Here is a 25,355-nt window from a genome sequence, read left to right on the forward strand (position 1 = left end):
TAACTATAGAGAATAAACTAATGGTTAGCAGAGTGGAGGTGGGGGGGGTGGGAAATGGGTGAAATATGTAAAGGGGATTAAAAGTACACTTAATGAACTCTGAGTAACATATAGAATTATTGAATCACTATTTTGTACATCTGAAACTAATATAACACTATATGTTGTCTCTACACCTGAAACTTTCAGAAAAGCAATAATGAAAAAAATTAGAAAACCTTAATGCCTCTGAGAATGAGTTTTGAAATACATTCAGCTTTTTAAAGTTGCCTCATTGAAAGCATTGCCTATTGCAGCCTATCCCATCCTTCTTATAGTGGGAGCTCCCAATATAGCTTCTTTCCCTTCTTAAAGTGAGATTTATTGAAAACACAATTGAAATTCAGTGATATTTACTCTCACTATGTGCTTTAATGCACTTAGACAAATACATACAACCATGGTATCACCATCAAAACTGTAGTAGAGAATACAGAATGTTTCTAGCACCTCTAAAAGATTCCCTGTGCACCTTTCTCACAATGACTTCCTTCTACTACTTGTCCCTGGAAGTCATCAAATCCTCTTCTTATAGTTTTACATATTCCAGAATGAAAATACAATATAAGTGGGATCATACAGCATGCAGTCTTTTGTTCCTGGTTTCTTTCACATAGTTTAAGGCTTTGTAGATTCATTCATATTGTTGCACAAATCAGGTAGTTCATTCATGAATACCACTGAATTGTATTTCATTGTGGATGAATTGATAGACATTTCTGGTGTGATTATGAATGAAGTCCCTATATGGGGACACACATTTCCAGACTTCTAGGCATCAGTTGAGGGGATGTGGTTGTTTCCAGCTAGTATTTGCAGATAGATATTTGAATAGCATGTTTTTATTGTCTTTAAGTAAATACCTAGGTGAAGAATTCTTTGTTGTAAAGTAAGTACATTTGACCTCATAAGAAATTGGCAAACTATTTTCCAACAAGACTATTTTTTTTTACTACCCACTAGCAATATCCACAGGTCTACTTGTCCCTCATCTTCATTAACACTCAGTGCTTTCAATTTAATTCTAACCATTCTAGTTGGTATGTAGTGGTTTTAACTTTCATTTCCCTAATATCTAACGATATTGAGGATCATTTCATGTTCCTATTTGTCATCTATATTTTTTCAGTGAAGTGTTCATCATTTGCTATTTTTTTGAATTTTTGACTTCTTATTGAGATGTAAAAATTCTCTGTAACTTATGAATATGTCTTTGATCAGATATATACTTTATAAAGATCTCTCTTCCTATAGCATTTTCTTATCATTATTTAGCACTTAACTAAATTTTACACCCAGATTCCTAATCTACAGAAACGGAAATAATAATTATTTTTCATGTTTTATTTATTTTTGAGAGAGGGAGAGAGAGCAGAGGAGGGTCAGAGAGAGAGGGAGACACAGAATTCGAAGACAGTCTCCAGGCTCTGAGTCAGCTGTCAGCACAGAGCCCAATGCGGAGCTCGAACCCACCAACCACGACATCATGACCTGAGCCCAAGTCGGATGCTTAATCGACTGAGCCACCCAGGCACCCCAATTATTTTAAACAAGTATGTTTGGAACAATTTGTTGGGCAGCAATTGATAATTAATATGCCAATTATGCCATCACCATTGTTAAAAAGATATTTTTTTCACCATTGCATTACTTCACTACCTTGGTTGAATTAACTATAGACATTACAACCAGTACCTTGGTTGAATTAACTAAAGACAATTAACCATAAATGTGTGAGTCTCTTTCTGAATGCTTTTTTCCTCCATGTATCTATATGGTTTTCCTTGTGCCACATTTTGATTACTGTCACTGCATAGGGCATAGTTTCTATGTATTGCTCTTACTCCAATTCCATGGATCACATTTTGAGAGCTGCTTCTTTAAAAGATTAAAAGCCAAGTGTCCTTGTTGCTGTTGCTACCTTGCTCCTATTATTTCCTATATGCTTAAATTTCTGTGATTAAATTTCCATGACTGACTACTTAACACCTGTGAGCTTGTCAGGAAACATGATCTATTTGTATAGGAACCACCCCACCGAGGATGCATGGAAAGTTGCATGACCTTCTCAAAAATCCAAGCAGGAACTTGAATAGATGAGATGCCTTTGCTCAATACAGAATACTTATGAAGAGGACATCATCACCTTGATACAGGCTAAGGTTTAACTTTATCAGAAACTGCATCCTTGCTTGTACTATTCTGTTCCCTCCTTTTTATGCATTTCTTCTTCTTGTCCTGATGAACATTTCCTTAATGCATATGTGAAATGAAATCAGTGCTTAGACTCTTGCTTTTAGGAAACCCAACTGAAAACACAAGAATATCAGTCATGCATATTCATGTCCATTCTTAGGACACTTTTGCACAAATGTTGGAAGAAGAGTAATTTATACATGAAAATTCTGTGGTATGATTCATATAGTATTATCTCCAGATTTTATCTGGAAAGTCCATTTCACCATAGGTTCTGTCTTAATATTTAAGAAACACTTAAGTAATTGGTGACTGTCATGGAAGAAATAAGGAAATTTTTTGCCACAGTGAATCCCTAAAATCCACTTAATAAGACAGATTACTGGAAGTGTTACAGCTTTTGAAATATGGCCTAGCAAGGAGGACATAGAAAGCAGTCAGTATTCCTTCCATAGCCCATATCAGTTTCAAAGTTTTGGTCTGAAGTCTCTATTTCAGTTTCTAAATATTGTTTGAGACCTGCATATTCATCCTTCAAGAGAAGTAGAAAATTCATATAATATTAAAATGGTTGGGAATGTTTTAATGTAAAGATGTGTTATCCAGATAATTAATACATAGTCTTGAGATTTTAGCTGTGAACATGAGACATAATGAAGATTTCACAGGATTAACTGTGAAGTAGTTGAATACCTGTCACAGAGTAAATTCTGTGCCTGTAACTTATCTGAATAGCTCTTATACTGAGATGCCAAGTGTGGAAACTAGTAAGCACCACGTCAACACAACTAGAGTACGGTGAAAAAAACAAAGCAGAATGGAAGCATAACACTTTTTTGTGGTTAAATATATATTTGATTTTCAAGCCAAAGACACTTCTATATGAACTAGACCATCAAAGAACAGTGTTTAGACAATTCCACAATGTGTATTTAAAGAAAGGATTTTGCTAAAAAAAAATACAGTAAGATAATCACAAAATTTTAATTAGTCTTTCTCTTAAAAATGGCTTGTCTGCTAGGAGTTTAATAGGGGAAGGATTTTAAAGGGGTTATAGAGAAATTGTTACAGTACCTGTAGAAGGGAAAAGTGCTGAAGATATCATGGAGCCTCATAATTAAACAGAAACTTACAGCTCAATTAAATTTAAGCATCATTATGCATAAAACATCAGTGAGTACCAAGAGACCAATAAAAAGAAGTGCTATTGATGTTAATAAGCAAAAGGTAAGAGATAATGTAGATGGGACCAAGCATTGCAGAAAGATTTAGGAGAAATGTGAATGATCCTAGAAATGTGAATGATCCTAGAAATGAGAACTCAGTCCTTTCTCTAATAAGTGGATGGTTATAGTCATAACACAGAAGAGTTATCTACTGTTTCAGATTTGTAACTCAAGTTTAAATGCACTGTCAATCATGATTTTTATTTGGAATGGATTGGAGATTTTGAGGTATGAAAAATAATATATGTGATTTATTTGGAAAAAGGAAAATAAGTGGTACCTGTGGCTTCCAATGCATCCACCTTCTGATTCACTTTTGTAAAACATTCTTTTAAGAGATTGAGATTAAGTCATTCTAAAGGAGGGCAGTTTTAACTTTCAGGATTCATGACACAGACAAATTTGTATGAAACATATTAGGTTAAATATTTTCTTTGAAAGGAAGGTGAGTTATTACATAATTACAGCTCTTTAGTTTCAGAAGAGCTAATGCCATGTTAAAAAAAGAACTTTTACTTTTTGGGGAGCCTCCATACTGTTTTCCAGAATGGCTGCACCATTTTGTATTTCCACCAGCAGTGCAAAATTTGTCCCTTTTCTCCACTTCCTTGCCAACATCTGTTATTTCCTGAGTTGTTAATTTTAGCCATCTGACAGGTGTGAGAAATTAAAAAATAGAGCTACCCTATGACTTAGCAATTGCACTACCAGGTATTTATCCAAAGGATACAAAAATACTGATTCATAGGGAACATGCACCCCAGTATCAACAATAGCCAAATTATGGAAAGAGCCTAAATGGCCATTAACTGCTGATGGATAAAGAAGATGTGGTATGTATATACATATACATACATACATACATAGTCATACATACAGTGGAATATTACTCAGTGATCAAAAAGGATGAAATCTTGCCATTTGCAACAACATGGATGGAACTAGGGGGTATAATGCTAAGTGAAATAAGTCAGAGAAAGAGAAATACATGAATTCACTCATATGTGGTATTTAAGAAACAAAATAGATAAACATAGGAGAAGGGAAGAAAAAGTAAGATAAAAACAGAGAAGGAGGGAGCCTGTAAGAGGCTCTTAAATACAGAGAACAAACTGAAGATACCTGGAGAGGCATTGGGTGGAGGGATGGGCTAAATGGGTGATAGGCATTAAGAAGAACATTTGTGGGTGTTATATGTAAGTGATGAATCACAAAATTCTACTCCTGAAACAATTATTACACTGTATGTTAACTAACTTGGATTTAAATAAAATCAATCAGTAAAAAATAACTATAACAGACCCCAGATATATAGAGATACAGAGATAGATATAAATATATCTTATCTGTATCTGTCATCTGTCTTTTCTATCATATATAGGTATAACTTATCTATCAATCTTTATCAGTGGTTGAGATTTCTAATTAAGAATGGTTAATACTTCTAGGTATTAGTTTCCTCATATGTAAAATATGGAAGATAGACTACATGATTTGCAAAGTCCTTTTCCCTCTAAAGTAATTAAAGTCTGATTTTTTAAGATAATTTCTATTGCAGCTTTTCATAAATATCTAGTTCTTAAAGATGGATTTTCTTTTCTTTTCTTTTCTTTTCTTTTCTTTTTTTTTTTTTTTTTGTCACAGAAAAGAACTGTTGCTTAACCTAAGTGTTTTTGGACACAGTCTTTCAATGCTAATTTTATTGAGTTGTTTTATCCTTTGCCAGGCACCTGAATTTGGCATTAACACATTATTGGCATTATGTCAACATTGAATATCTTGGTTCTGTGTGATTTTTAATCTGGATAGAAGTCATATAATTCATAGTAATTCTAATATGTACAGTGATTTGCACTGTAAATATTTGTATTGGAATATTTTCCTCAGTTCTTCTATCTTGGTCAGCTTTTTGGTATGTGTGTGACATGCCACCTAATTTTTGTTCCTTCCCTGTAATAGTATTGATGTAATGATAAACATGTTGGCTTTGAATAGATTGAAGTTAGAGTCACTTCACCTCTTGCTTTGCTCTGCCTGCATAAGGGAATCTTTCTTTTTGCTTCATTTCTCTAGTAGGCTCTCTGTCCCTCTTCAAAAAGACAGATGTCTTCATTTTTTTGGAGAGGCTCCTTCTGTTAAAGGCGTCTGTGCTAATTTACTGCCATAAAAATTGAGAGAGGTTATAGAAAAAATATGCTCAGGTAAACAAAGTGTACAAATTTAATTTGGAGAAAGAATGTTAGTTAAATATCGTCAGAGTTACCATTCTCCAAAGACAAGTGTCAAGGATTTGAGTCTGATGTAACAAGCGTATCTACCTGACCGACTGACCAACATAACAAAATTATAGTGATACTCAATTATGTTCAGCTTTCTGTCCCATTTCTAATGTTTTTGATTTTCCTTCTTTTATCTTCCTTCTTATATACCTCTGTCACTTAATTTTCTTCTTTCTTTAATTTTTTGTGGAACTGACATGATTTCAAAGAATTAATGTTATGATGGACTCTGTAGAAAAAAAAATCATTATATCATGTCAAATGAGCAGATTTAACTACATTTTACCTTATGTTTACATGGTTTGTATGTTCAGCTTCCATTTTCTTTGCCTGTGCTTTTATTTTACTTTTAACCAGATTAAACTTTTAGTTTTAGACTTAGGTTAGCTCAGCAAATTTCATATTGCTCTGCCAGTTATCCCTCTTGTGGCAAAGTTTATTCCGATAGAAAAATGTGGCTTTCTAAATGGGTAATTAATTATAAAAACATATAGTTGGAGATTTATGTGTATCTCATGACTGAAGTTATAGCTTGGTTAGTTTTGACTTCAATTTCATATTTCAAATTGAGTAAGTAACTTAGAAAATAACACTTTTTTTCAGAAAGAAATCCCTTACAGACACCAAAAGCATGAGCATCCTGTTTGGTTTCAAGAGCGGCATAGGCTTAGATTTGTATTCTTACAATATTACATCTAATGATCTGAAAGGATGTCCAAGTCTGGGGACTGACTGCAAATTGTGGCAGATTTCCTTATGGGTTTGTTTTATTGTTATCTTAAAAATCTCAAAATATTTTACCAAGATGTAACAGTAAAAATAACCAAACCTGAAAAAAAAAGAAAAAAGTCTTTCAAAAGGATGAGGTTGAAGGGCACAACAGGGCTCTGCAGTGTCCGGAAATAGAAGCAAAGGACACAAGGTCAAGCTTATGTTATCACGTTAGGATTTCAGTTAAAACATACAAAGCACAGTTATCACCTGTTCACAATGAACACTAAAATTGTTCTATGCTAAAATATTCCAGAATTTGCTAAAGACAAAATACCAAAATTTTCTTAAGGTGCTATTTTTTATTCTATGCTCATTAGAAATATATATTGCATGGAACGACTCTTTTTCTATATAAATTTCATGAATAGTTGAAAGAAAGTCTGTAGGCATGAAAACTAATGTTATTACAAATATTACATGTATTATGAATTATACAAATTAATGATACAGAGTTTAAAATATTTTTAATAATATTGTTATACTGAGGGAAAGGCATTGCATTTGAAAGCTAAATCAAAGTAGTATAAAAAAAGAAAATTATAGTGTCATATCTAAAATCTTTGGATCCCAATTTTTCATATAAAATGCTGCTATTCTTATTTTAAAATGGGAAAGTTTAAGTGACCTGAAAATTTTAAAAGGTCAGCTTATATTAATTTTCAAAATCACTTCCCCTAAATATTAGCACTTTGTTTTTCTCTCTTTCAGAAAAAAAGTTACTTACTATTTCTTCATTGATAATGGCATTGAAATGGTTCATAGGGTAACACTAAGAGTCAATAACATAAGAAATGCATTACCTGTAGTAAGAATGATCTTTTAAATACTATATGGAACTTTTTTCTTTATTACAATCTAAGTTTTCTAATATCGAGCTTGCTTGCTTTCCTTCTTTCCTTCCTTCCCTCTTTCTTTCTTTCTTTCTTTCTTTCTTTCTTTCTTTCTTTCTTTCTTTCTTTCTTTCTTTTTTCCTTCTTTCATGCCTCCATGTATGTGAGTTATCATAGATACTTAAATTTAGAGATCTTATTAAAGGATTTTAGCAGTGATTTATATGAGGTTATTAATACATCTCTTTGGATAATCAATATAACCTTTCTCTCCCTTCTTTTAAACTCCTCTCTACCTGACAATTAAATAGTATCAATATTAAAACATTATTTATTTATCTAAAAGAAATATGACAGAGAAAGCATCTATGGAAAACACAAGGCAGTCTGTGAGTGTTATTTTCTTACTCTAATCTGTTTGATTATTTTGAATAAACCACTTGATATTTCAAATACAGATAGTTTAATTTCTAAAATCAGAGAAATCAGGGGCACCTGGGTGGCTCAGTTGGTTAATCAGCCGACTTTGGCTCAGGTCGTGATCTCGCAGTTCGTGGGTTTGAGCCCTGCATCGTGCTCTGTGCTGACAGCTCAGAGCCTGGAGCCTGCTTCTGATTCTGTGTCTCCTTCTCTCTCTGCCCCTCCCCTGCTCACACTCTGTCTCTCTGTCTCTCAACAACAATGAGTAAATAAGTGTTAAAAAATGAATTAAAATCAGAAAAATCAGACAAGTTGATTATTTTTCACAAAGAATCGACCCATTTGCTTAAATTACCAAAATATTATACACGTTACTTTTATTTTGCTATTAAATTCTTACCTGATCCCTAAAAATATTTGTGATACAGAAAAATAAGGATCTTGTTCTCCCCATTTCAGTTATCCTTCTACTTTCACAGCTGTGTAGTGGGAAACATGTTGAGAAAAAGTATTAAAATATTTTAAAGCCACATGGGATTATTAAAAACTCAAATGAATCCTCTAAATCATTGAGGCAACTTTTCATCAGATGCTTTTCCTTAAAAAGAAAAAAAAAAAAACTCCATACTTTACTGGAAACCTATAATTCACAGCTGTTATTTCAAGCAATGTTCCTGGAGAATGGTCAGAGGAATATTCTGGAACGTTGGAAGAAGAAGAAATTAGCCATATTCATCATTTGCATTTAATTTTGCATTTTCATTCAATTAATTCCTCTTACTTGTCTAGCAAGACTGAACTCCTCTTAGAAGTCTTAATTCCTTTCAGCTTGGTGTACATTATGATGCCTGAACGTCTTGGACTCTGAATAATGTGGCCTATTTTTGAGGGGCTGCTGTCTAACTGTTATTTTTGGATGGGAAAAACAAAAAAGCATTTCACACACTCAAAGAAAAGGTAGTGAGTGTTGAAAGTAATCAATGACTTCCTTTTATTTCCTCTAAATGACAAGCTTAACAATTGTCATAGAAGTCACCAGTGCATTCTGGAAATCTCATTCTGTCATCATAAAACCCTGGCTCTAGCAACATCTGTCTAGAGCTGGACAGAGCCCCAATGACCCTGTGCTAACATTGTATCCCTGGTGGTCGGAAAGCAAGCAAGAAAGGTAAAAGTAAAGAAACATGTACACGGCTTAAATGACAGAAAAGGACTCTCAGAAGGAAACCTTTTCTTTGTTTCTTTTTGTTCATAGCTGTCAGAGAAATTCTCTGGCTGTGTCTTTGCTTTCATTGAACAAGAATCAAAACAGAATTTTATGTCATTATACAAATAAAATTAGTGATGAACTCTCAACTCTTTTTTAATAGTTGATCCCCCATGGTTTTCTTGCCTTTTTTTCCAGTGCCATCCTAACTGCAAAATGTGTCAGAGTTTAATTTTTTGTTTTATTGGGATGATATTTAGATTTGACGATATTATAATGTAAGACAGTATTAACAGATTGTTGAGGATAACAAGAAAGAAAGAATGGACCTTCATCTTATCTCTCTTAAAGCCAGTGCCAAGAGATTATTTTTTCCCTCTCAGTGCCTCATGGGGTTTGTATGGGTATATCACCAGGTCCTTTCATTTCATAGAATATGCCATTTCACCCAGCATAGAAATATGAATTCTTGCCACTGATTTTCTCAGAAACAATCGAAAGAAATTAAATGCATAGATACACTAGTTTTGTCTGATTTCTTTTCTTTAAAACCTATTATTATTCTATTAAACATAATATGTTCTATATTTTTCTCCCTATGTTTTTTCTTAGACTTTGGAGTCTCATATCACTGTAAAACTACTTAGATCAAATTAGGTTTAATGGAAGGTGATGTGCAGAGAAATTGTTACTTTTTCTACCTTGAACTTCCAAGTCTTAGATATCAGCTCTTCGCCTTTATCTGTGAATGGATAAACATACCTTTCCCAAGAGGTGGATGATTGGAAAATAAGGGAAATGTTAAAGCTCAATATACTTCTCTTGGCACTCAAGCAGATCAGTCACTCTGGATCATACGGGGGTTCAAAAGACTGATCATTAAAATTTTCAGTCAGGGTTTGAGTGCCTTACACTATAAAAAGGATTTTTTAAAAAAATCTATGGGACAATTTATGTGACACAGTTTCTCAGCTTTAAAAATATTAGAATGAACAGGAATCTTAAGCATTTACAATCTCTAGTTTTTTTTTTTTTAATTTGCCTATAAACATTCAGAAAAGTTCAGAAAACCCATATATAAAACACAAGTTTTCAGTTCCACCCCTTCTGCCTCAAGTGCACAAAGACAAAGCAGTAATCTATCTAGTTTATTTCTTTGAAAATGGTGTTCTTAAAGTACATCTTGCAGATAGATTATCTATCCCTCACAGCAAAGCTTCACAATGGGAGTCTAATAATTGCTCCTTTTCTAATTTCACTAAATGAGTTATAATTATTTTATGTCTGTTTTATGGTTACTGAATAGTATTAACCTAAACTCTAATTATAATATAGCTTTCAAAGAAATGTATGGACACCAAATTGATGAACAGCCAGCTTATGTAGGAACATCCCATAAAGCAGAAACACAGCTAATAGTTTTAGGAATAGCATGTTAAAATTCAGGAACACAATTCATTTGTGAATGAAACAGGATGTAAATTCATTGAGTTTATATCTTCTAAGACAAGATAGACAGGAACATACAATTGTGATTAATACAAATAAAATAAATTTACAGTTAAGCACAAAATTGCCATTTTCCAATATGCTTCAAGCCAATGATAGATAATTTAGTCCCATGTCGTACACATACTGTGAGTATATAGTAGCCATCGAGTCACTTGGATTTATAGTAATCTTAGCAAAATAAACACTATGTCACTAAAGCAGATTGTGTTATTGAGGGAAGCAATTTGCCTACGATGCTTTAATAGGCACTTGCTATTTTGAAATTCTTCGTGTAGCTATTTTAATATTTTAATAAATGAAAATTGATTTTATGTAGGGATTTATCATAAAGAAACAAAAATAAATGTTTTCTCTAATTTTAAAATATCCTTTAAGTATTGGAAAATAACTTTTTAAAGGGAGCTATATCTTAATGTTTCACAACCATTTTTTGAAATATTTTTATAAGTAATAGAGAATATTCACACAGAGATTGACTGGATCCCTTGTGTGATTAAGAGAATTATTATATGAAAAAGTTTTGTTTTTATCAAAATAAGTGGCATTCCAAAGCAGTCTTCATTTAGCTCATGAAATCCTTACTGTTTACCATATAAATATTGACTCATGAGTGTATTTAATCCAACATGTCTTTTATTTGATTTCTTTAAATTTTGAATGGACAACGTTTACAGATTTACAGTCTGGTTTAGATATTGAAGATAGTAACTAGATTTTTTTTTAACTTCAAACTTTCTAAAATAAACAAGTCAAGTCATTTATGAGGTTGAACATGTGCCGGTCAGTTTATCGTGACTAGAAGATGGGGTTTATGCTCAGTCTGAAAGAAGAAACTGAAAAGCTACCTCTCAAAGTAAAACTTTCAATAAGAAAGATAAAAGGCAAATGCTATTTTATTTTCATCGATTAAAAATATTAAAACAATTCCATTATGCATCTTGAATGTACACAAACATTTTGTACAACAAAAATATTAAGAATAGCAGTCATTACTTAATAGGTGCTTACAATGAGTCGGATAAGGGAGTTGTAATGATTATTTTATGAGGAACATAATAAACTAAATATTATGAATATCACTATTATATGGATGAAAAACCTGGGGCTCAGAGTGGTTAAATACTTCTACCATAGTAGTCTAATTTTTGGTGCTGAATCCCAGAATATTGTTCCCATTGTCAGCAAACAAAATGTTTTCAAACAGGTGACAGAACTACTCACATCAGTCCTAACGTTTTTCTAAGGCTTCAGTATAGGGTTAATTGTTTCCCCAAATACTATTCTTAACTTCAGTACAATCTACTGACCATTTATTGAAGTCCTATAATAAGCCAAGTACTTGTGCCTAGACAGTACCAAGGTAATGAGGCGTCATCCCTTATCTTCAAGAGTCCACAGCTAATACTTCTTTAAAGTTTATTTATTTATAAATAAATAAATATTTGTCACAGGAGACAACCCTTTGAAGAAGGCTTCTAGAATGGGGATATGCAGCACCATCTGTGGAGTCCAAAAAAAAAAAAAAATACTTTCTTTAAGACATTATGTTTGAATTTAATGTTTAATAACTGATGGGTTGTCCATTTAAAAAAACACAAGAGAATTGGTATAGGCAGAAGGAACCTCAGGATGAAAACTCAGAGCCTTTATCCAGTCAGAGGTGAATAGAGATATGGAAGGCTTGTAGTTTTTTTGGCTTTTCTTTTTCTTCACTGGTTCAGAAAAGAAAACTATGAATAGCAGGTGAAGGCTGAGGAAGTGGTACAGTGTTCTGATTCCTTGTCAGTTACAACTCTGAATGACTTTGAAAATGACTTCTCAATTTCCAGGCTATATTCATTTCCAGATTTTTTATTCTATCAACTAATCTCATTATTATAATTGTTATCTAATTTCTAGAATAATTGCTATAACATAAAGTATGGATATGGCAGCTGCCAACCTCATGACTATCTAATAGTCTAGCAAGAAATGTTTTCTGTTATTGCTAATGTACAAGTTGCATTTCGGCTCATTTTCTCATTTTACCTTGTTCCATTTCCTTATGGCTGGACAAATTGATTTAAAGTCTGTGTTCTGTGGGTCTCTTTTGTTAATTTTAATGAGAGAAAAAAATTCTGTTAAGCAGCACTGTAAATGTCTGATATTGGTTTTAAGACATAATCTCTTTTGGGTGTAACCTTTTGACCTTTTCTCAGTTCACAAGACTTTTAAAGTGAGCTTATTTGAATGGCTAATAATTTGCTTAGCTAACAAAGTCCTATGTTTCCTGTTCCTAGTGCTAAACAACCTATTTATACACTAGAGAAATATACAGTAAAGAACTAATCTGATAAAGAGTTCTATAATATCAGTGCTTCATACTACTAGCCTTCCCCTCCCCATCCACTCCCCTCCACCCCCCAAGTTACAAACTAAGCTGGGTTATTTTCTCCTCACTAGATTGGCTGTAAAACATCTGGGTCTCTTGAGTTTATCATTTTTGCTCCTTTGTACCAGGTAAGCATCCTTATAAATTCAAAATGGGCTTCCATGTGCTAAAAGCTTTCTAACTTGTTTATTTTTTATTCCTTACCTTGAAATGCAATCCATAATGCAAAGGTTTTTTTTGTTACTGTTATTTTAACAAGCCTTGGCATATACTGGGAAAAACCATCCTGTAGTTAAGCATTTGTTTAGCTGCAGCACAAAAAAATGTGCATTTTTGTTAAATGTGCTATGACCTCTTCTAGAAAGAGGAGACTTTTTAACCTCTTTGGGTCCCCATTTCATCTACAGCAGTACATTGAGGCAAATTTATGTTTTGATTCCATATCCTAAAATTTAATACAGCACAACAAATATGTGACTATGTGCTATTAAACATTGTAGTTGTACTGAGGGTTACAAGGTAGCAAAAACACATGAATCTGAAATGCTGATATGGAGATGCCATTGTCTTATTCTAACACATTCCCCTATGCCTTTTTCCTCTCCATTCTCTAAATATGATCTTCATGCTTTGGTAGAAAAATCAGTAACTTTGTACAACATAGCCTTTTAAAAATGACGAGCATAAAACTAGGAACATTGTCTCAAGGTTCAGTGTCTCAGTAGAATTACAAAGATCAGCTTTACCTGAAGAAGACATTTTCTATAGATATTATATTCCATTCCCAGCCAGGACTGCTATGAAATGGAGCTATCCACACAGCCTGTGACAGAATTGACTGATCTCTTTTTCTGGAATGAATATCCTTCTCCAGCCATGGGAATGGAATGCTCCCACCTGTGTATGACAAATTTTGCTAATCTGCTCTGTGAGCATTTATTAAAATGCAGTCTTAGTTTAAACTCAGGAATATTAAATAAGGCATAGCACTCACCCAGCTTCCCAAAGAAACTGCAATTAGCTCAAGATAGATGTCATTTTTCTCAGTGCTAAGGGATCTGAAATTGCCTCATATTTATTTAGGGCCTCAAATTTTCAGTTTATGAAAAAACAAACCAGAGGAGGAAGTATGGTTTAATAAACTGAACAGAGCTTCAGGGGTCTGAAATCTACTACTTAGCTTAGTCCAGTGGCTGCTCAATCTTTATTAATCAATTATGAATATTTACCAGTATGAGAAGAGAATAGATCTTTATCTTTTTCTCCATATAATAAGGGTTTAAGGAAGTTTAAAGGAGATAATTGTTAACCATTTGAATTCATATTAATTCACTCTTGAGGAATCTGATAATAGTATCATTATTATAGAGCTGTTCCTGTTTTACCACAGTTAGTCTGTATGTTCATATAGTCACAAAGAAGGATTAGTGACTTTAGGACATTTTGCATACACTCAATTTTTATTTCCTAAAGGTTTAGTTTTTTTCTTTGTTTGCTTTCTACCCTCATATATTCTACGTTCTCCTGACTGTGGATTACAGAACCATTTGTTGAATGCAGTTAGGTATACTGATGCTTTGGATGGTGGAGAGGTGAAGCCAGCAGTACTCTAAAACCTGGCCTTCCCTCTGCCCTTGAGTTTGTGTGCGACTAGGGAGAAATTAAACCTCAGCTTCAGCACTGGTGAAGTTAGAGAAATACTCTTCCGTAGCACCTATGATAGCTATGAGAGTTAAAAAGGGTAATATATGTACAGTCTGGGCCACTATACTTGACATATAGTAGTAGGTACTCAATAATAAATATTAACTAAGATTGTTATCATTGTCTGCCCAGGAGTTTCTGAAGCACCCATTTCCTTAAAAAAAAAATTGAGTTGTCATGTGTAGAAATGCCAGTGAGTGCCAAAACAGAATTTGTATTATTTTCTTTTGTTTCAAATAGGTTATGATTATCTGCTGTGGCCACTAATCCTTTATTTGTTATGTAATTGTGGAAGTGACTTCTATCCAGTATTATGATATCAGTAGTAATTAGAATACACAATTTTAGTGGAGCCCTGAGTTATTCTTCCTGGTAGTCCTTTTTGGAACCTAATACCTTAGTTTCAGAATTTTTTAATATTCACCATCATACCCCCCTTATCATTTTGTGTCTTTGTCATTTTCTGTCAATTCTCACTGGTGTTAGAACACTAAATTAGTATTTATAATTTAGCATTCTACCATTTATTGTGCCGATAATTAGCTAATAGGTATTTATTATTTTTCTATGGCCCTTAGGTTTAAACTTCACTGTGGGAAGTATCTTTATTCCTTTAGTTCAGTGACATATTTTAAGCCCCTAGGTTACTACCTGGTCAAACTTTTTTATTAAATGAGTGCCTAAATACATGCAATTTTATAAATATTGGGACAGTTAAGCAATATCTAAAGCTCCTCTAATATTAAAATTGTGAAGATGTAGTGCTATTTGAACTCCCACTGATTTCTATATTTCTAGCTTAATCAATAACTTATATGTAGAACTCTTTTTTTGGCTTATTCATTATATTAAGACCATTACTCTTTTTTCTGTCAGACTGATCTTTTGGTCATTGATTTACATTGCAAGCTCTGTTTCCTCACAATATATTTCTGGGTTGGTGATGGCGTTCCTAGGTTTTGTTTTGTTTTATATTTTTTTGTTTTGTAATATGACTAACAGTTTACAGTTTAGCATGGGGTTCATCATTTAATTGAAGACATCTTAAATGAGCCCAGTTCTTTCACTGTTTGAATTCTAGGGCTGGTCAATCAATCATTGATGAAATAAAATTCTATACATTTACAGTTCTCTTGTCTTCTTAGAAATACATCTATCTTTAACTCATTTCTTATTTTCCTTTACATATCTCTTAGATGTTTGAATCCAACTCATTTATCTTCAACTTCTTTCCTAATCCCATAGGACTCAAAGTGGAATTCTTTGACCACATCATTCAATATCACTGGGACATTGACTTAAACATTTAAATTGGTGGACTCTTTCTAAAACCTACTGATTCAGTAGCAAGGGAGGTGGGTGTCAAAAATCTGGACTTTTCACACACACACAAAACTAGATGATAGTTGAAGCAAAGAACATTGCTTTACAATATTCACTTTAAGTGACTATGGCCACCTGAATTATAGTTTCCTGATAATTTCTTGCCTGACTTTCTGTGACCTTTATTCCAACAAAAAGTTCTATTTCATCAGAATAAACACTTCTGAAATACATAGATGAAATACATAGATATACATACTAATGGAAGGATTATTTACAGAATGGCCATGTGAAGAGGTCTGCAATTGCTCTCTTTAGAGAAATTATCATAACTAGTGAAAATTATTTTTAAAGATAACCAGAGTCTCTGGAAATTTTCCTAAGATCATAAAGAAAATGAAGAAATATTTCACCAAGAAAATACACTATATCTCAGAAAGAACAGCAAGGATTTGTGGCATTCAATCCACAACTAGTTACCTTCCTCTCTCTTCCCAGCTTAGCATGATGGAAACTCCATTCTTGGCAGGTGCATCCAAGAACACAAAACTCTCTCCCCCTTCAGTTCCTGGTCTACAGCTGAGGAATATCCTGGGGGAAGAGAAGACAAAAACATTTCTCATCCACCTAGCTCAGGTTACAGATGTTCTTTTCCAGGCAAGAGCAGCTGAGAGGTCTGATGCTTTCTTTCCCCCTCAGTTCCAAATTGAAAGGAAGAAATTCTACACCAGGTGTAACAGGCTGAGAATACCATGGCTCTTATTGCCTTTACCCCAGCTTCCTTGCAGTGCAGAGGTTTAATGTTGGGAGAAGAAGGTCAAGAAGACAGGAGACTCCTCCCACCTGTCATAACAATGCCCTGCGGATGGAACCTTTGTCTTACTCCAACAGAAGACTGAAGTGGGATTCTTTACATGACCCTAGAGAAAGAGCAATGCTGCACAGGTTTGATGCAGGGAAGAGACAGTAAGAACAGAGAGCTCTGATATTCTACCCAAAGCATTTGACTTTATTTTGAGCAGAATGGGGTGAAATACAAGTCTAAATGTAGTGTTGAGAATAATGGAGACTATGAAGTTAAGCAATAAAGAGAAGGCTGTTAACATATGTAGAGCAAGTAGATAAACCATAAATCACCTAGAAGACCGACAACCAGGGGAAAAGATAGTTAAGAAGAGCCCTCTTCAAATAATCCTTCTACAAAGAGGCCCAAATTTAATTGGGTCAGACTGTAAAGCAATAATGTCCCAGGGAATTAACAAAAGCAATAGAGCAATTGGCCAGCAATTAGTGAAGGGTAATACATGGATGTGATAATAAAAGGAGATGCAAAACTTAAAGACAGAGAAACAGTCAAGAAAGCCCTGCCAAAATCATCGTCATCCTTGGTTGACAGCACAAGGCTTCACTCTATGAGGAGAAACTACTACACACTGAGGTGGAAAATAGAGGATCAGTGTCTAGAGTTGCTTTGATATGTTATTTAAATTGTTATTTAAGTTTAAATTATTGTTAATAATTTTTAAATCAAACAAATACAAAACATGCAAAGAAACAGGAAATTATGACACAGAGGAAAAACTTTGCCAACAGAAACTACCTTTGAAAAGGTGCAAATAGCAGATGATAAATGTATTTTTAATGTTTATTTATTTACTTTTAATTTTTTAATGTTTTATTTATTTCTGAGAGAGAGAGAGAGAGGCAGCGTGAGCAGGGGAGGGTCAGAGAGAGAGAGGGAGATAACAGAATCTGAAGCAGGCTCCAGGCTCTGAGCTGTCAGCACAGAGCCCGACACAGACCTCGAACCCACGAACCGTGAGATCATGACCTGAGCCAAAGTCAGACGCTTAACTGACTGAACCACCCAGGTGCCCCAATGTTTATTTATTTTTTGAAGTGAGGAGAGGGACAGAGAGAGGGAGACACAGAATCCTGAAGCCGACTCCAGGCTTTGAGCTGTCAGCACAGAGCTCAATGCATGGCTTGAACTCATGAGTTGTGAGATCATGACCTGATCCGAAATCAGATGCTCAACCGACAGCCACTCAGGTGCTCTGTAAATAACAGATTAACAGACAAAGATTTCAATGCAACTATTATAATGTATTGGGGGGAAAAAAGGAAATTATCCTTAAAGAAGTAAAGATCACACTGTCTCATCAAATATAGAATATTTAAAAACAGACAGAAATTCTTTAGAAAAAGAAATGAAAATTCTAAAGTTTAAAAGTATAAGAAAGAAAATAAAATGTTACCAGAAGAGCTAAATAGTAGGTTTTAGCTGATGTGAGAACAAATCAGCAAATTGAAGATATATCCATAGAGATGAACATAAAAAAAGTAAAATAAAAGAAAAAAGTGAACAGTCTCATAGATGTGTGGGTACCATTCAGTGCATTAACATATGCATGATGGAAGTACCAGAAAGAGAGGAGAATATGAAAAAATGAAGAAAATTATTTGAATAAATAATGACTAATAACTGCTCACGTTTGATGAAAAATGTTAATGCGTACATCCAGGAATCTCAACAAACTCCAGATAATGAAAGCATGAAGAGATCCTAACACTGAACATTCATAGTAAAACTGTAGAAAAGTAAAGTCAGGGAGAACATCAGCAGAGATAAACAACTCATCAGGTAGAACTGAGCCCCAATTTGACTGAGAGCCAACTTCTTATCAGAAATGACAGAACCAGAAGATTGATGAATTTATAGTAATGAAAGAAAACAAGCAAAGAAACAAAAAAGTCTTGTCAATCAAGAATCGCATATCCAGCAAAACTATCTTTTGAAAGTGAAAATAAAATTTTAAAAACTCCCAAAAGGCAGAACATGAGAGATTTTGTTGCTAGCTGACTAAAAAACTAAAGGAGGTACAAGATGACCCCAGATAATCATTTAAATGCACATACATTCACACACAAAAGTAATTAAGAGAACATTAAATATAGATAGAATTAAAACAGATAATATAATGTATGTACCCTTTTTCTTCTTAATTGATTTAAAAGCAATCATACTAAATAATGTGTCTATAATTGTATTTTTGTCTTGTAACATAGAAATTTAAGATAAACATATTTGGCAGTAAAATACAAAGGAAGCAAATAAGAGCAAAGCAGTATTGGAATAAGGAAAATCAAATCAGATAGTGAATTGATTCCATAGGAACAAATAAAAAATGGTAAATAATATAACAGACTATAATATATACTTTCTCTCCCTTTTTTCCTCAGCTTCATTAAGAGACATGATATAAAATAATTATACTAATGTAATGTTGGTTTTTTTAAACATATGTATATGTATAATAATAATATAAAAGGTCTGAAGAGAGAATAGAGTTGTATAAAAATAACATTTCTATATCTGACTGGAATTAGATGAGTATAAATATGAAATAGATTGTGATAAGGTGTACAATGCAAGTCCTAAAACAATCACTAAGAATATAACTTTTTTTTAAAAATTTAATGTTTATTTATTTTTGAGAGAGAGAAAAAGAGAGAGAGAGAGAGCAGAGGAGGGGCAGAGAGAGAGAGACACAGAATCCAAAGCAGGCTCCAGGCTCTGAGCTATCAGCACAGAGCCCGATGTGGGGCTTGAACTCATCGACTGTGAGATCATGACCTGAGTTGAAGTCAGAAGTTTAATTGACTTAGCCACCCAGGTGCCCCTGAAAAGAACGTTTAAAAAATATAGTTAAAAACTTATAAAAGAAAATAAAACAGTAAACTAAAACTAGAAAATACCTACCTACACCCCCCTCAAAAGCAGTAACAGGAGAAGAGAGGACCAATAACAACAAAAAATGAAGCATATTGAAAAAAATGTGATTTTTAAGATATAAATTTAATTATCCATAACATTAAATGTAAATGTATTAAACAATCTTATCAAAATGAAAAGATTGTGGCCTGCATTTAATAAGAAAAGAAAGATCCAACTCTCAATGATCTGCATCAGTCAACCTCCCAATTTTATATTTAAAGATACAAAGAGGTTGAAAGTAAAAGAATGGGAAAAATATATCACTCGGTAGTAGCCATAAGAAACTTGGAGTAACTATACTAATATCAGAAAAACAGACTTAAATTGTTCCTACAGGTAATGAGAAACATTTTGTAAATAAAATATTGTCACTCCATAATGGAGATATAATATTTATAACCATATATACACTTAACAACAGAGAGCGCTAATATAAGTGGACCAAAAATTGACAGAATTTAAGTGAGAAAAAGATAATCCAACAATAATAGGTTAATACTTCAATATTACACATACAATAATGGATACAACAACTAGGCAGAAGATAAAAGGGTTATTTCCCTCCTTCCCCCTATAACTGAACCCATTATTAAGCAACCATACCTAATGGACACCTTACAGAATACTCCTTCCAAAAAACAGCAAAACACATTTTCTTAAGGGCATATCTTCTATAGGATAGACCATATGCTAGGCTAGAAAACAATCCTCTCGGTGCATTTGAAAGGATTGAAATTATGCAAAGTATGTTATCTGACCGTAGTGAAGTGAAATAGAATTCAATAATAAGAAAAAATTTTGGAAATTCACATACACATGAAAATTAAACATTATACTATTCCTAAGTAACCAATGAGTCTATTAAAAATAATAAAAATGATAATGAAACAACTCAATAATCTAATGTTTCATTTAAATAAATGGGGGAAAAAGAGGAAACAAAACCCAAATGATAAAACAGGAATTAATATAATCTAGATAATATAACTAATAAGAAATAAAAATACAGAAAAAAAGAAATCTGATTTTTTAAAGATCCTCAAAACTGGCAAATCTTTAGTTAGACAGACAAGAAATAAGGAAATAAAAAGGAGTAGAAGGGTGGTGAGGGAGGGGGAGAGGAGAAAGAAGAAGAGAGAAGACTTAAATTACTAAAATCTGTAATGAAAGAGGAGACATCACCAGTGATAAATAAAAAAGACAAATTTATAAGATGGTACGAACTACTGAAATAGACTCACACAGAAATAAGAATAAATTTATAAGTAGAGACTGAATTAGTAATTACAAAAAATATCAACTTTAAACAAATAAAAGAACAGGCTGATATTTCTTTAGTGGTGAATTCTCCCAAAGAAGTAAAGAACAATTAATAATATTTCTGTACAAACTCTTCCAAAAATAGAAAAAGGAACATCTCCCAACTCATTGTATGAGGCTATTAATACTGTTATATGAAAACCAAAGACATGCCAAGAAAACTATAGAACAATATCTTTTATAATTCTAGACACAAAATTCCTCAAAAAGTACTAGCAAATCAAATGTAGCAACACACAGAATAATATTAGAAAGAACTAAACATTACATAGAAAGGATTATACATCATGATCAAATGGGATTTATCCCAGGAATGCAAGATTGGATAACCATAAAATCATTCAAGGTAATACAATTTATCAACTTTATAAGGACAAAACCCAACACTATTTGATGGTTTAAAAAAAAAACACTGAACCAACTTGGAAAAGAAGGAAACTTGCTCATCCTAAAGGACATTTACAAAAAACCCACAGCTGCCATCATCATTAATAATGAAATACTAAATTATTTACCTCCAATATAAGGAACAAAGAAAAATGTCCCCTTTTAACCACTTTTATTCAATACCGTCCTACCCATTATAGTCTAGTCTAGGATATACACTGATCTTAAAGATAGAAAATCCTGATGAATCTGCTAAAAATCTATTAAAATTAGTAACATGTTTAGCCAGCTTTACAGTATAAAATCAATGTAGAAAGCATAATTGTATATGCACTAGCAATGTACAACTCAAAAATAAAATTAAGGAAACAATTTCATTTTATAATAGCATCAAAAAAAAGCAATAGTTATAACCTTATATTTTCAAAAGAAATGTAACACTTATACTCAAAACTACAATTATAAAAGGAAATTAATAAATTAAAACATATACCATGTTCATGTGTTGAAAGAGGCAATATTGACAAAATGGCAACACACCCTAAATTGATCTAAAGATTCATTAAAACCCCTATCCCAGCTTGCACATTCTCTCCCTCTCTCTCTCACAAATTTATAATCTGTTTTTAGAATTCACATGGAAATTCAATGTACTCAGAATAGTCAAAATAATCTTCAAATAAAGATACAATATGACATTGGCATTTATATTTCCTAATTTCCAAATGTAGGACAAACTATATTTATCAAAACAATTTGGTAGTGGCATAGAATAGAACAATGGAATGAATTGAACATGCAGAAACTGTTACATTTATAGTCAATTAATTTTTAACAAAGATGCCAAGACAATTCAATATGTGTGTGTGTGTGGCTGGGGAGGGATAATATTTTCAACAAATAGAGCTGGATGTCAACAGTGCAAAAGAATGAAGTCGGACACTCTTGCTCATGCCATATAAAAACTAACCCAATATGGATGATTGATCTAAAAGAAAGAACAAAAAGTGTAACTCCTAGAAGGAAACATAGGTAAAAGATTTCGTGACCTTGGATTAGGCAATGGTTTCTTTACAACCAAAAGCACATGCAGTGTAAGAAAAAGTAGATCAGTTGGGGTTTTTAAAAATTAAAATTCTTGGGGCGCCTGGGTGGCTTAGTCGGTTAAGCGTCCGACTTTCGCTTAGGTCATGATCTCACGGTTCGTGGGTTCGAGCCCCGCGTCGGGCTATGTGCTGACTGCCAGCTCAGAGCCTGGAGCCTGTTTCAGTCTGTGACTCCCTCTCTCTCTGACCCTCCCCTGTTCACGCTCTCTCTCTCTCTCTCTCTCCTAGAAATAAATAAAAATATTAAAAAAAAATTAAAATTCTTTTGTGCAGCAGTGGACATTAAGATAAAGTGAAATGACAACCCAACAATGAGAGAAAATGTTTGCAAATTATGTATCTGATAAGTGAATAGTAAAAAGACAGTGCATTTTAAAAATGGACAGAGGATTTGAATATACATTTCTCTATTGAAAATATACAGATGCAATCAGCATATAAAAAGTTGCTCAACATCATTAGTCATTAAAGAAATGCAAATCAAGGAGTGCCTGGGTGCTCAAGTTGGGCATCCAACTTCAGCTCACGTCATTATCTCATGTTTTGTGGGTTTGAGTCCCATGCTGGGCTCTGTGCTGACAGCTCAAAGCCTGGAGCATGCTTAAGAATCTTTCTCCTTCTCTACCCCCCCCCCCACTTTAAAAATAAACAAACATTAAACATTTTTTTAAAAAGAAATGCAAATCAAAATCACAATGAGATACCATATCATACCCTCTAGAATGGCTATTACAGAAAAGGATTTAAAAAAACAAAAAACAAAACAAGTATTGACAAGGAGAAATGGAAACCTCATACATATACTGCTCATAGGAATATAAAATGGTATAAATGCTGTGGAACAATTTGGCACTTTCTTTAAACATGAAACATAAACTTGCCTTATGACTCAGCAGTTTCGTTTCTAGGTATCTATATTAAAAAAATGAAAATGCACGTTCACACAAACCTTTCCACTTGGATGTTCATTGCCGTTGTATCCTTTTTATACATTTTTAAATTAAGTTTATTTATTTATTTTGAGAGAGAGTCATTGCAGTACTATTCCTTTTTTATTTAAATGTTTATTTTTGAGAGAGAATGCAAATGGAGGAGGTGCAGAGAGCGAGGGAGACAGAGGATCTGAAGCGGGCTGCATCCCAGCAGCACAAAGCCCAAGGTGGGGCTCAAATTTACTCACCATGAGATCATGACCTGAGCCAAAATCAAGAGTTGAACATTTAACCAACTGAGTCACCCAGGCACCCCTGTGAAGTAGTATTCTTAATAGCCCAAAGTCGAAATAGTCCAAATGTTCCTTAACTGATGGATGCATAAATGGAATATTAATTGGCAGTGAAAAGGAGTGAAGTACTGACAAAATGCTACAACATGCAACATGGATGAACTGTGAAAACATACTAAATGAAAGATGCTAGTCACAAAAGATAACACATTTTATGCTTCTCTATATAGGAAATGCCCATAATTGTCAAATACATGGTGACAGAATGTTTTTTAATAGTTGCCTAGAAGCAGGAAAATGGAATTTGGGAGATATGGAGAGTTCAGAGGGTTTTTTTTGTTTTGTTTTTGTTTTGAGATGATTAAAATATTATAAAATTAGATTGTGGTGATAGTTGCCCAATTCTTTCTGTGACTATACCAAAAATCACTGGACTGTAAAATTTAAATTGGTGAAGTATATATTAGGTAGCCTGTATCTCCATAAAGCCATTCAAATGTTTGGATCGAGGGATTGATTGCATAGCTCTGTAAATTTACTAAAAATCATTGAGTTATCTGTAAAAAAAATCCTCATAAATTGCTTTAAAAATCATGTGAACTATTAATGACAGTTAATTTAGCTTTGGAAAATGTATTTATTGTGATAGGGTGTGGTAAATGAAGAATCTGAAAGGGAGAAAGTTTTGTTGTAACTGAATACAAAGTATCTATCCTGGAACGGAAATAGAATCCTGGCTAGGATTTGTTGGAGTCCAATCATTATCACCAACATTACAAATGCTTTTGAATGATATTTGGAAATTTTGTTTCCTGCCCTGACCATGTATTCCCCATTTTTGTAATGATATTGTTAATTAGGTAGCTATATTCTGCCCATATTCTGAATACAGCTTTCACCACTTCTTATTTATGCTGAATTCCTTTGTTGTACAGGTTTGGAGTTGACTTTGGTTTTTCCTTCACTTTAGCTTGTGCCAAAAGTCTGTATTTGCTGCGGGTGTTCTTTTTAGCCTTAAGTATTTGAGTTATCGTAATAATGATTGATAATGATAATATACAGTTGATTTTCATTTTATGCTTACTGTCTGCCAGGCAGTTTCTATGTACTGGAAACGTGTTAGTCTTCTTAATAAACATAACACAAAAGAAAGGTAATCTTAACTCTGTATGAGGAAAAGAAGTATACTCTTTACTTATAGCATCTGATTAATATGGAAGTGTAAATCCTGTTGTTTTCACTATATTGAATGTGATACTTTTATCCTATCATACATTCTTTCAAGTAAGCAAATCCCATATTATTAGTGTAGTTCAGTTGCTAATTGAGCTTTGATATTTCTTTGTCACCAGAATCATACATAAATATCTTTGGCTAGTTGTATGTGTGTGGAGTGGGGGTGTTTAAAGGTGAGGTCAACATGTTATATTACATCATTTTCTCTCTATAATTGAAGTGTAACGACCAATAATGAAGGCTCACCAACGTTTATCCCCTAACCTATTTGAATTCAAAACTTTTCCATCACACTCTCCTTATTTTCTACTGACTTTTTGTATTCCCGTATTCAAGTTTTAACTTTGAATTTTCTCTCACTGAAAACGCAGGGATTCTAGTGTATCTGTTCTGCAGTCCTCCTCTGCTCAGCAATTCCACCC

Source organism: Hyaena hyaena, unplaced genomic scaffold, assembly GCF_003009895.1.
Source record: "Hyaena hyaena isolate Hyena2069 unplaced genomic scaffold, ASM300989v1 scaffold_571, whole genome shotgun sequence".
NCBI classification, from domain to species: Eukaryota; Metazoa; Chordata; class Mammalia; order Carnivora; family Hyaenidae; genus Hyaena; species Hyaena hyaena.